Raw genomic sequence first — 9,950 nt, forward strand, 5'->3', positions numbered from 1 at the left:
GCCTCATCCCATATAGAGATTATGCAAGGAGGATTTCAACTTTCTTTACTAAAGTTGACTTCCATCATATTCCTCGAGATGAGAATCGGATGGCGGATGCTCTCGCTACGCTTGCTTCAATGATTGTTGTCAAGTATTGGAATGAAATTCCAAATATTACTGTGATGCGTTTGGATAGACCAGCTCACGTATTTGCAGTTGAGGAAGTGAAAGATGATAAGCCATGGTATTATGATATCAAGTGTTTTCTCCAAAGTCAGATTTACCCGCCTGGGGCATCTGTTAAAGACAAGAGGACTTTGAGGAGATTATCTGGCAGTTTCTACCTTAATGGTAATGTGCTTTACAAGAGGAATTTTGACATGGTTCTTCTCAGATGCGTGGATAGACACGAAGCAGACCTGTTAATGACTGAAGTCCATGAGGGTTCATTTGGTACTCATTCCAATGGACATGCCATGGCAAAGAAGATGTTGAGAGCTGGCTACTATTGGCTGACAATGGAGTCTGACTGCTGCAAATACGTAAAGAAATGCCACAAGTGTCAAATTTATGCGGACAAGATTCATGTTCCCCCGACACTTCTAAATGTTATTTCCTCACCATGGCCTTTCTCCATGTGGGGAATTGACATGATTGGCATGGTTGAGTCTAAGGCATCAAACGGTCACCATTTTATTCTCGTAGCCATTGATTACTTCACCAAGTTGGTTGAAGCGGCATCGTATGCAAATGTTACCAGGCAGGTGGTTGTGAGGTTATCAAGAACCAACTCATATGCGGATATGGTGTGCCAGACAAGATCATTACTGATAATGGATCTAACTTGAACAATAAGATGATGAAAGAGCTGTGTAGCAAGTTCAAGATTGCACATCATAATTCTTCTCCCTATAGACCCAAGATGAATGGGGTTGTTGAAGCTGCTAATAAGAACATCAAGAAGATTATTCAGAAGATGGTCGTTACGTACAAACATTGGCATGAGATGCTGCCATTTGCTTTGCATGGCTATCGTACATCTGTCCGCACTTCAACAGGGGCAACCCCTTTCTCCCTTGTATATGGCGTGGAGGCTGTGCTCCCCGTAGAGGTCGAGATCCCATCAACGAGAGTCTTGATGGAAGCCAAGTTGACTGAGGCTGAATGGGTTCAGAGTCGTTATGACCAACTGAATTTGATTGAAGAGAAGAGATTAACTGCCATGTGCCATGGTCAGTTATATCAACAAAGGATGAAGAAAGCCTTTGATAAGAAGGTTAAGTCTCGTGTGTTCCGAGAAGGTGACCTCGTGCTCAAGAAAGTCTTGTCTTTCGCGCCCGATTCTAGGGGCAAGTGGACTCCAAACTATGAAGGTCCATACGTTGTTAAGAGAGCCTTTTCAGGCGGTGCTTTGTTGCTCACAACTATGGATGGGGAGGATTTCACTCCTCCTGTAAATTCAGATGCAGTCAAGAAATACTTCGCCTAAATAAATAAAAACAGAATAACTCGCTAAGTTGAAAACCCGAAAGGGCGGCTTAGGCAAAAATGAGCGTCTCGATGGATTGAAAACCCGAAAGGGCGATCCAGGAAAAAGTTAGAGACATAAAAAAAATGAAAATATATCCCGCTAGATTGAGTACCTCACCCTGGGGCAATCTAGGCAAAAATTAGGGATTTGGCAAGTAACTGCATCCTGACAAGACTTTGTTCTACAATTGTCATCAGTCAAAGATTCTCGCTCAGTCATCATCAACTGAAGTTTCGAATACAGTGGATTCAGAGTTGGTGGAGAAACGGTCATTATGTTCAATGTAGCCCTTTTCCATGTATATCACCAATTTCAAATTTGTAAAGATCCATGGAGTCTCGCCATTTGCGGACTACCATTCTCTTAAATAAATTTGAGCCTTTATCCAATTCTTTGCACTCTTATTTGTTTCTGTTTAACAAACGTTTGCATGTTTTAATTGATAAATATCTTTGTTTTAAACAAATAAAGTTTTCATAAATGAACTGTTTTAAACAAAGTGAACATTCATAATGACTGAAAGGATAAGTGGAATGTCCTCAGTGCTTTCCCAAGGATAGTATGATCATCAAAGGGTAAGACATTTGTTCATATTTTGGCATTCTTGCTCCTTATATCCTCTTCACCAGCTTTCAGTTGTCTCCCCAGCGAGCGCAGAAAAGAATAGTACATCATCAGCTTCCCAGAGAGTCTGGTATGAGAAATTCTCCTTGATGGCAGTGGATTGATCTGTCTTATTGGATTGCTTTCCCCTAGTTAGGTTTTCATCCAATACATTCCCCGGTAGTTTGTTGTGTATACATACTTGTTTCTCCCGCGGAGTTTTAGCAATCCATGTTTGGCATATGGTTGATCTGTGAATGATCCCTTTTGTTCCAATTTTTGCCTCGATACTTTAGAGACATGTATTCCTCTATATCAGGCACTGGCATTTGTGTTTTATCATTTATATGGTTGTTATCCCTTGTGTGGACTGACCTAAAATCCCTAGTAGATTGATAAAAGTTGATATGCTTTAAGTTGAGGATATTCCTTGTCTCGCTATCCTGACTATCTTCTCACGAGGAAGTTTGTCTTTCCCCAGCCTGAGTAAGAATCTCCAACGGAGTAGCCACGTGTTCCCTGCAGAGCTATCTTTCCAGATATTTTTCTCCTCAGCAGGAAGTTGCCTAGTGTAATTGATGAAGGGCTTATTTCCCATTTCATTTATTTTGAAAAGAGGTATCCCCGATATGTCGCTTGTTGATGAAGGATTCATTTCCAATTTCTCCAGCAAGGGTAGTTTCCTCAAGAGCATTTACAGCTTGTCCCCAGTAGGGTTGCCAAATCAGAGTTTGATGTTTGTATCTCCTCCGAGTCTGAAGATTTCTTCTAGCATTCAGAGCTGGTGGTGAAAAGGTTTATTTCTTTCCCCAGTGGAGCAAAATGCTATTATTCCCCTTTGTAGAGTTTCCTCTCCAGCAGATAGAAGGGATTGTTTTTATTGATGTACATTTGATTGGTGGTTGTTCCCCACGGAGTTTCATATTATTCCTTAATAAGCTTCCCCAGTAGAATTTCTTCTCCGGAGGATCTTATTGTTATTTAAACCACCTGTCCTCAAGAGAGTTGATGGAAACTCCCCGACAGATTTTCTACATCTTCCTTATGTCAGGATTGTTTGCTCTTGGTAGACTTCTCTTGTGCAGAGTGTTATCTCCTGCAGTTGGAAGCTTTGACTTTGCCTATCCCCAACTATGGTTAACATCTTCCCATGTTTACTCTTATTCCATAGATTATACCCATCAGAGTTGAGTTCTCTGTTTGATCATCTTCTTTCGCTGCTCCTGAATACATCTTCTTTGTATCCTCAGCGAGTGTAGCTTTGGGATAAGGTTCGATATCCCCGATGATTTATTTTCATCCTTCTCGGGATATTCCCAAGTTGAGTTCTCCAGTAGGCTTCGCCCTTCTTGTCGAGACGTTTGCTGAGTGTCTGTTCGTGATTCTTGGACTTGTTTGTGTTAGATATGTCTGTTTGTCAGCATTAATTATACACAAATCATGCATATACATGCATAATCATAACATTCAGATATTCATGATGCATTCTTTGCCATATATCTTTGCTTGTTATCTCCTGCTATTGGTGAAATATTCTTCCCCAAGCAGATGTTTGTGTCTGATCTCTCCATATAGAGTCAGCCCCATAGGCAGAAAGTGTATATCTTTCTTTCTTTCTTCCCCACTGAGTTATGTCCTCGTGGATGATTATTGTTTCAATTTCCTCCCCAGTTGTGTATCGGGATGGAATTACTCCCCTGAGTTATATCCTCATCGGGTTAAGTCTTGTTTGATTGTGTTTTTCTAGTTTGTTCCAAGATTGATTCCTTTCTTGTTATCCCCTACAGTTCCCTGTGGTTCAGTTGCTCAATTGCTCAGTAACTAGTAATTGTTCATCCTTTCCCCAGCGGATTTTGTGGCCTTCTACCCAGTAACCCGTAGTTGTAAGTCCTATTTCTGTGGTTTTCTACCCAGTAACCGGTAGATGTAATTCCCTCTTTGTTGGTTATCTTTACCCGGTATTCGGTATTGATATTCTTTCGTTTTTTAGTATACCACCCAGTAACTGGTGATATATCTCTTGGATAATTGCTTTTGTCAGGCAATTTGTCCCTAGCGAGTCATCTTTCATTTACCCTTGTTTGGTAATGATTGTTTCTCCTTCTGATTGATCATCATTTTATACCCAGTAACCGGTATCCCGATGTCCTTTCTTTTCGGTCGATTTATCCTTTATTAACCCAGTAACCGATTGCGTACAATCTTCCATGCGAGTGTGTTATCTACGTTTTTACCCATATAACGGTAGTAGATAATATATCTCATACGCTCTTCAGTCGAAGTCTTTTTCTTCCCCATGTCGAGTAAGATTTATATTTCCTTGTGGAATCGAATTCCCATTGTAAGACCCCAATTTTGACCCTAAGGTCCCTCATGGCATCATATCATTGCACTTGCATTTGCCTCAAGGATCATAGCATCTTGGCTCCTTACCTTTGGGTGGGAACACTTGTGAGTTGGTTTGAGATCACCAAGCATGCTTGAATTATATATCATTACTTTTCTTCTTTTATCTACTAACCAAAAGCACAAAAATATGTCACTAACATCTTTTCTTTTGTAGCTTGAGCAATCATAAGATCTAAGGGTCATAGGAGACCCTATGCCCAAAGAATGGCCAGGTGAAGTTGAAAGCAATCATGACAATGGTTCACAAGGCTCTCAACCATCATATATGCCTCCCAAGTATCTCAGTTTGTCAATTTTATCAAAGCAAACCAAAGGGCTTAAGGATTGTTTCCCAAGGAAACCCTAATTCAACTGTGCATTGACTGTGCCTTGCTCATGAAGCAACCTCAACCCATGATCATATACAATCAAGGGAAGTTATTTCATTCATCATTTCATGCATATTTGAGCTTATTTTAGTGTCCTCAATCATCACTTCATTAGGATTTGAGGTATGGACTTGAGAAGTTGATCAGTCAATTCATCTGACTATTTTGAAATCCACTGAGACCTAACTTTTAATGTGTTTGTCAAATGAAGATGAGCCCAAAAGAAAAAATGTTCCTAAGAACCATATGAACAACTTTAATGTTCATCAAAAATTTATTTGAATCTTGGAAGGTCATCATCCATTTCAAAACATTATAGGTCATTTTGACTGAAACCCTAATTTTGGGTCAACTTTCCAAGGACATAAATCACTAATTTTTCATGATTTTGAGGTGGGATCAAATGCATAGGAAAGTTTAAGATGTATAATTCATTTGTTATTTTGAACAAATTTTCATAATCCTAAAATAAATACATGCGATAATGCAAAACATTATAGGTCACTTTGGACCAAAGGCATTGAAATGTGAAAAAATGCAACTTCAAGTGCCCATAACTTTCTCATAAAAAATCCAAATGATGCAAAATTTGAGTCCAAATTTATTGTCTTGAAAATATCTACAAATTTTATGTTGAAGGGTTTGTAATTTGGAGCTTTCATCATTGAAACAGAAGGGCTTGAAGTTGGCCCATTTTGGAAATTTTCACATGCACATGTTTTGCACCTTGAACTTTATGACCAATTTTCATCAATTTCCAAGCTCCAAATTAAGTTTTGTTCAACATAAAAATTGATCCTCATGTCAAGACCTTTCCAACTATTACCCATAAGGCCATGTTTTATTTTTGGAAGAGGCATTTTCGAAGAGGAGAAGATTTTGGTGCATTTATGGAAACCACTTGAAAGCTGATTGCACACTCCAAATCAATTGCATTTGCACGTCCATTTCATCTTGTTATGACCTTAGCTTGCCAAAACAATCATATTTGGGCCCTCCATGCGCCTGTACAGGCCCATGCATGGAGGCCCTTATCACTCATGCACATGCAATTCTCATGTTTGCCTATGCCTTTCACTATAAATAAGCATGCTTGGCTTCACTATTTGCTAACCTGAAGGCGCCTGATATGTTGCACAATTGAATCTATAACCCTACCTAAAGGAATTTCACTCTTTCATTTCAAAATTTCAGATCTAATTTTCAACTTCATTGGTTGATTATTAGACTCAAAATTCCTTAGCCTTATCTCCTTTCCACCTCAAGAATATACTGCAAGCAAGAACTATGAAGAATCGTGCTCCATAGATCTACATTTCCATGGTTGATAATCAAACTTTTCTTCTTCGAAACTCACTGATTATTGCTTGTTTCTTGAATTTGTTGGTTTGGCTGAAGTCCTCTCATCAGAGGCAATTGAATAGTGTGCTCAATTTTGAAAATCCATTGAGTTCAGGTTGAACACCATTATTTTCAACCTCTGATTTATCTTCTCATGGAGATCTAGAGTGAAAACCAATGGTACAGGGGTGATGTACATCACCCCAGCTTTCCAATGATATGAGGATCGCCTATTTTTATTGAGTTTGCCATGTCTGCAACTTCCACTGGAATCCCTGGTCTCGCCGGAGAAGACGGTGGTGTACACCACCGTCCGTTTTCCAGGTTGAATGTGAGCCGTGTGATGTGTTTTCCAGATTTAATCTCGTCTTTCCTTTGTTATGACTTTTATTAAATCTTGGTGTGGCTCAGTTGACTGAGGATCATGATGCGCGCGCATGCCACAACCCTTGGATGTGCCAGCTCAATTAATGAGACTGGATCCAACGCGCCACATATTTTCTCATTTTTTTATTTTCTGATTTTAATTTCTTTTATTTTCTTTTATTTTCTTTTATTTCAAAAAATCATATCTCTCTCATTTTAATTCCAAAAAATATGAGACCAATTGCATTATTTCCCTTTTAATTTCTAGTTTCTGAAAATGATTTTTAATATTTTTTTATTTTGCCATTTGATATTTTTTATGAATTTTCTCTTTGCTGGTTATTTTTAATTCATTTTAAATAGTTTCTGATATTCAAAAAATAAAAAAATATTTTCTCAACCTCTTTGAATGATGATAGATCTATGAAAAATATTCTCATCAATTTATTAATTGATTTGAGATTTATTTGAGATTTTAATGCAATTAGGTTATATTTTATTCATTTTTAATTGATTAAAAATAGTTTATGGTTTCTAAAAATGCTGAAATTTTTTGTCAAACTTTGTTTGACCTTGTTGAACTTAGGATGATCCAGTTGGACTTTTCAAAGTTGATTTGAAATGGATTTGAAGTTTGACCTTTAGTTGTTTATTTTAATTCAAGTATTATTTTAATTTTGAAAAAATACCAAAATATTTTATTTGTTTCTTGACCTTTAAGTTTCATTTTGCTTCTGTTTACTATGGTTTGACCTTGATTCCATCTATCTTTGGTCAATATACTTTGCTTATTCCATTTGAAGTTCAATTTGTGTACATTCTCATTCATCTTCTTCTTTATCTTTTTTCTTTTTGATCAATGAGTTAAAGATTGGTGGTTAGTCTTGATACATGGGAGGTTTAACCTTCCTTGATTCAAATCTAATTCATCTTGATCCAAAGATCAAGTGAATGGCTTTGCATTAAGGATAGGTTGCTTCTTGATCAAGCAAAAAACCTAAATCAATACAAGATCATTCTTCTTTTCTTTTGCCATGGCAATTTGTAGGAGCTTGGCTTACTAGTCAAGGTCTCTAAATTGTGTTTGTTGCTTATATTTTTATTGACCGGCCTCAGATAGGTGTGACTACTACATTAGTCCACTTACGATTGCTTAACATAGCGTTAAATTGCCTTATCGCACACTAACACTAACTATTGACTATTAACTTTTACTTTAAGTCATTTAATTCTTGCAATTTACTTTATGTAATTTAATATTCTTGTACATATTATTCATTTGCTTTTGCCCTTTGCTCACTTGAGCTCATGTTTATGATTAATGCAATTTGCCTTTTGCTCACTTGAGCACATAATTGTGCATATACTATTGTGCTTGTGTTTTGTTTTGATTGTTGTGAACCAAAGGCAAATGGACAAAAGGACTTAGACTTTAGGACATTCCCTATGAAAAATGGAGTCAAAGAGCAACCAAGCCTCATGCCTTTAGAATGCTATAAAAGAAGAAATAATGTCAAAGAGCAACTAGGTCTCATGCCTTTAGAATGGTTAATCTTGAAGATGAACTAGAAAGGATCCTAATTTCTAAACTCCCTCTTGTCCATTCTTTGTTTGTATCATAGAACTTTTTGATGTGTGTGTTCTTGTGCTAGGGATTCCAACTTGAGACAAATAGAAGAACCATTGTCATGAGCATTCAAAGTGAGAGATGCAAAAGCCATTGGAAGATTCCTAGGAGCTTGTTTGATTGTGTGCTTGATTGCTTGAGTTTTGCTTATTGCTTGCTATATCCAAAGGAAAGGGAACAACTTGGATCATCACTATGATCTCAAGAAGGGAACTCCAATGTGGTTTTATTTCTCTTCCTTCATCTTCGCATGTTTAGGACCTAGCCATTCTTCTTCTTCCCTCCACTCTAACCCAGTTCAAAACTTTTGTGCAAACATTAACATTTGTTTTCAACATTAGAAACCTAAGCACTATGCTTTTAATTTTCAAACTCTTTTCATAATACTTATTTTGAATTGAATCTTAAGTCAACTTTGACCTTTATTTTGTGAATACTTTTCATTTGTAAATACAACTCACTCAATTGTTTTTTTGTGGTTCCGATGACCATTTGTGTTAAAGCTTTTCATAAACATTAGCTATTAGGTTTGAGTTATCCTTGAGGTTGATATCATACTCACCTATATCCTTAGTGATGGATCATAAGACTTCCATGCTTATTATAGGGTTAACCCCTCACTAGCATGTTGAAGCTCTCCTCACATGGTGGATTTGTGGTTTTAGGTTGAGTTTTATCCCTTGGATAACAAAAGACCTTAAGGCTTTTGGACCAATCAATTCACCAACTTCTTTTGAGATTTTTACCCCGAACTACGAGGTTTTGATCCTAATCTTTTTTAAGATGGTACGTAGGCAGTGGGTTTATCCATTCAAACACAAAAATTGTAAATAATTTGTACATTCTTTTCTCATCTCCCCGATCATGTTTGCACAAACAATTTTCACAAATACCAACCTACCTTACAACAATTGTGAAAAGGGCTCCCTAGGAGTACCTAGGACACTTTGGGTGCTAACACCTTCCCTCTGTGTAACCAACCCCCTTACCTGTGATCTCTGACTTTTATTAGTTTTTATCTGAAAACTTCTTACTTTGCGGGTTTGTTCGTACTTTTTCCCTTTTCCTTTGGAAACAATAAAAGCGCGGTGGCGACTCTTATTAATTGATCTCTAGCTTGTCAATAGCTTGATGATCATGAATTCCCCGCTACACCCATCCTGTAAGTCGAGTTTGCTTTTTTAGCCCTCCTTTCGGATGATGAGTGTCTTGGATATGTTCCTAATTCACGCATGGTTGGTCACCTATTATATGCCCAGTAACCGGTATCCCTGGTGTTCCTTCCTTCTACTCCCTATTATGACTTTTGTCCCCCGTGGAGTCAGATTTTCCTGAGTTGAGATGTGCCTTTTGGGTCCTCCTCAGATGTTTCGGACGATTGATATCTTTCACCCTTATACCGGTCTTAGATATTCTTTCTCCCTGAGCATGTTGTTCTCTCACCCAGTAACCGGTGTTTTGATAACATGTATCTCTTTGAGTTTTTTACCCAGTAACCGGTAATATCTTGTTGTTTCTTCCTCAGTTGGGTCCTTTTTGGACATCCCCGTCTGAGTTCGGATTTTTTATCCAATGTATCCTTTGTGGATAGTTTTGCAATATTGGCATATTCCCTAATACATGCATCTTTGCGTCAGCTCGAGTCTTTCCATCGATTTATTTTCGTGGAATCCCTTCGTGTCTCCTAGCAAGTTTTCAAGTTGTGACCTGCTCACGCATTTTT

This window comes from Lathyrus oleraceus, chromosome 3 (assembly GCF_024323335.1).
Source record: "Lathyrus oleraceus cultivar Zhongwan6 chromosome 3, CAAS_Psat_ZW6_1.0, whole genome shotgun sequence".
Lineage (NCBI taxonomy): Eukaryota > Viridiplantae > Streptophyta > Magnoliopsida > Fabales > Fabaceae > Lathyrus > Lathyrus oleraceus.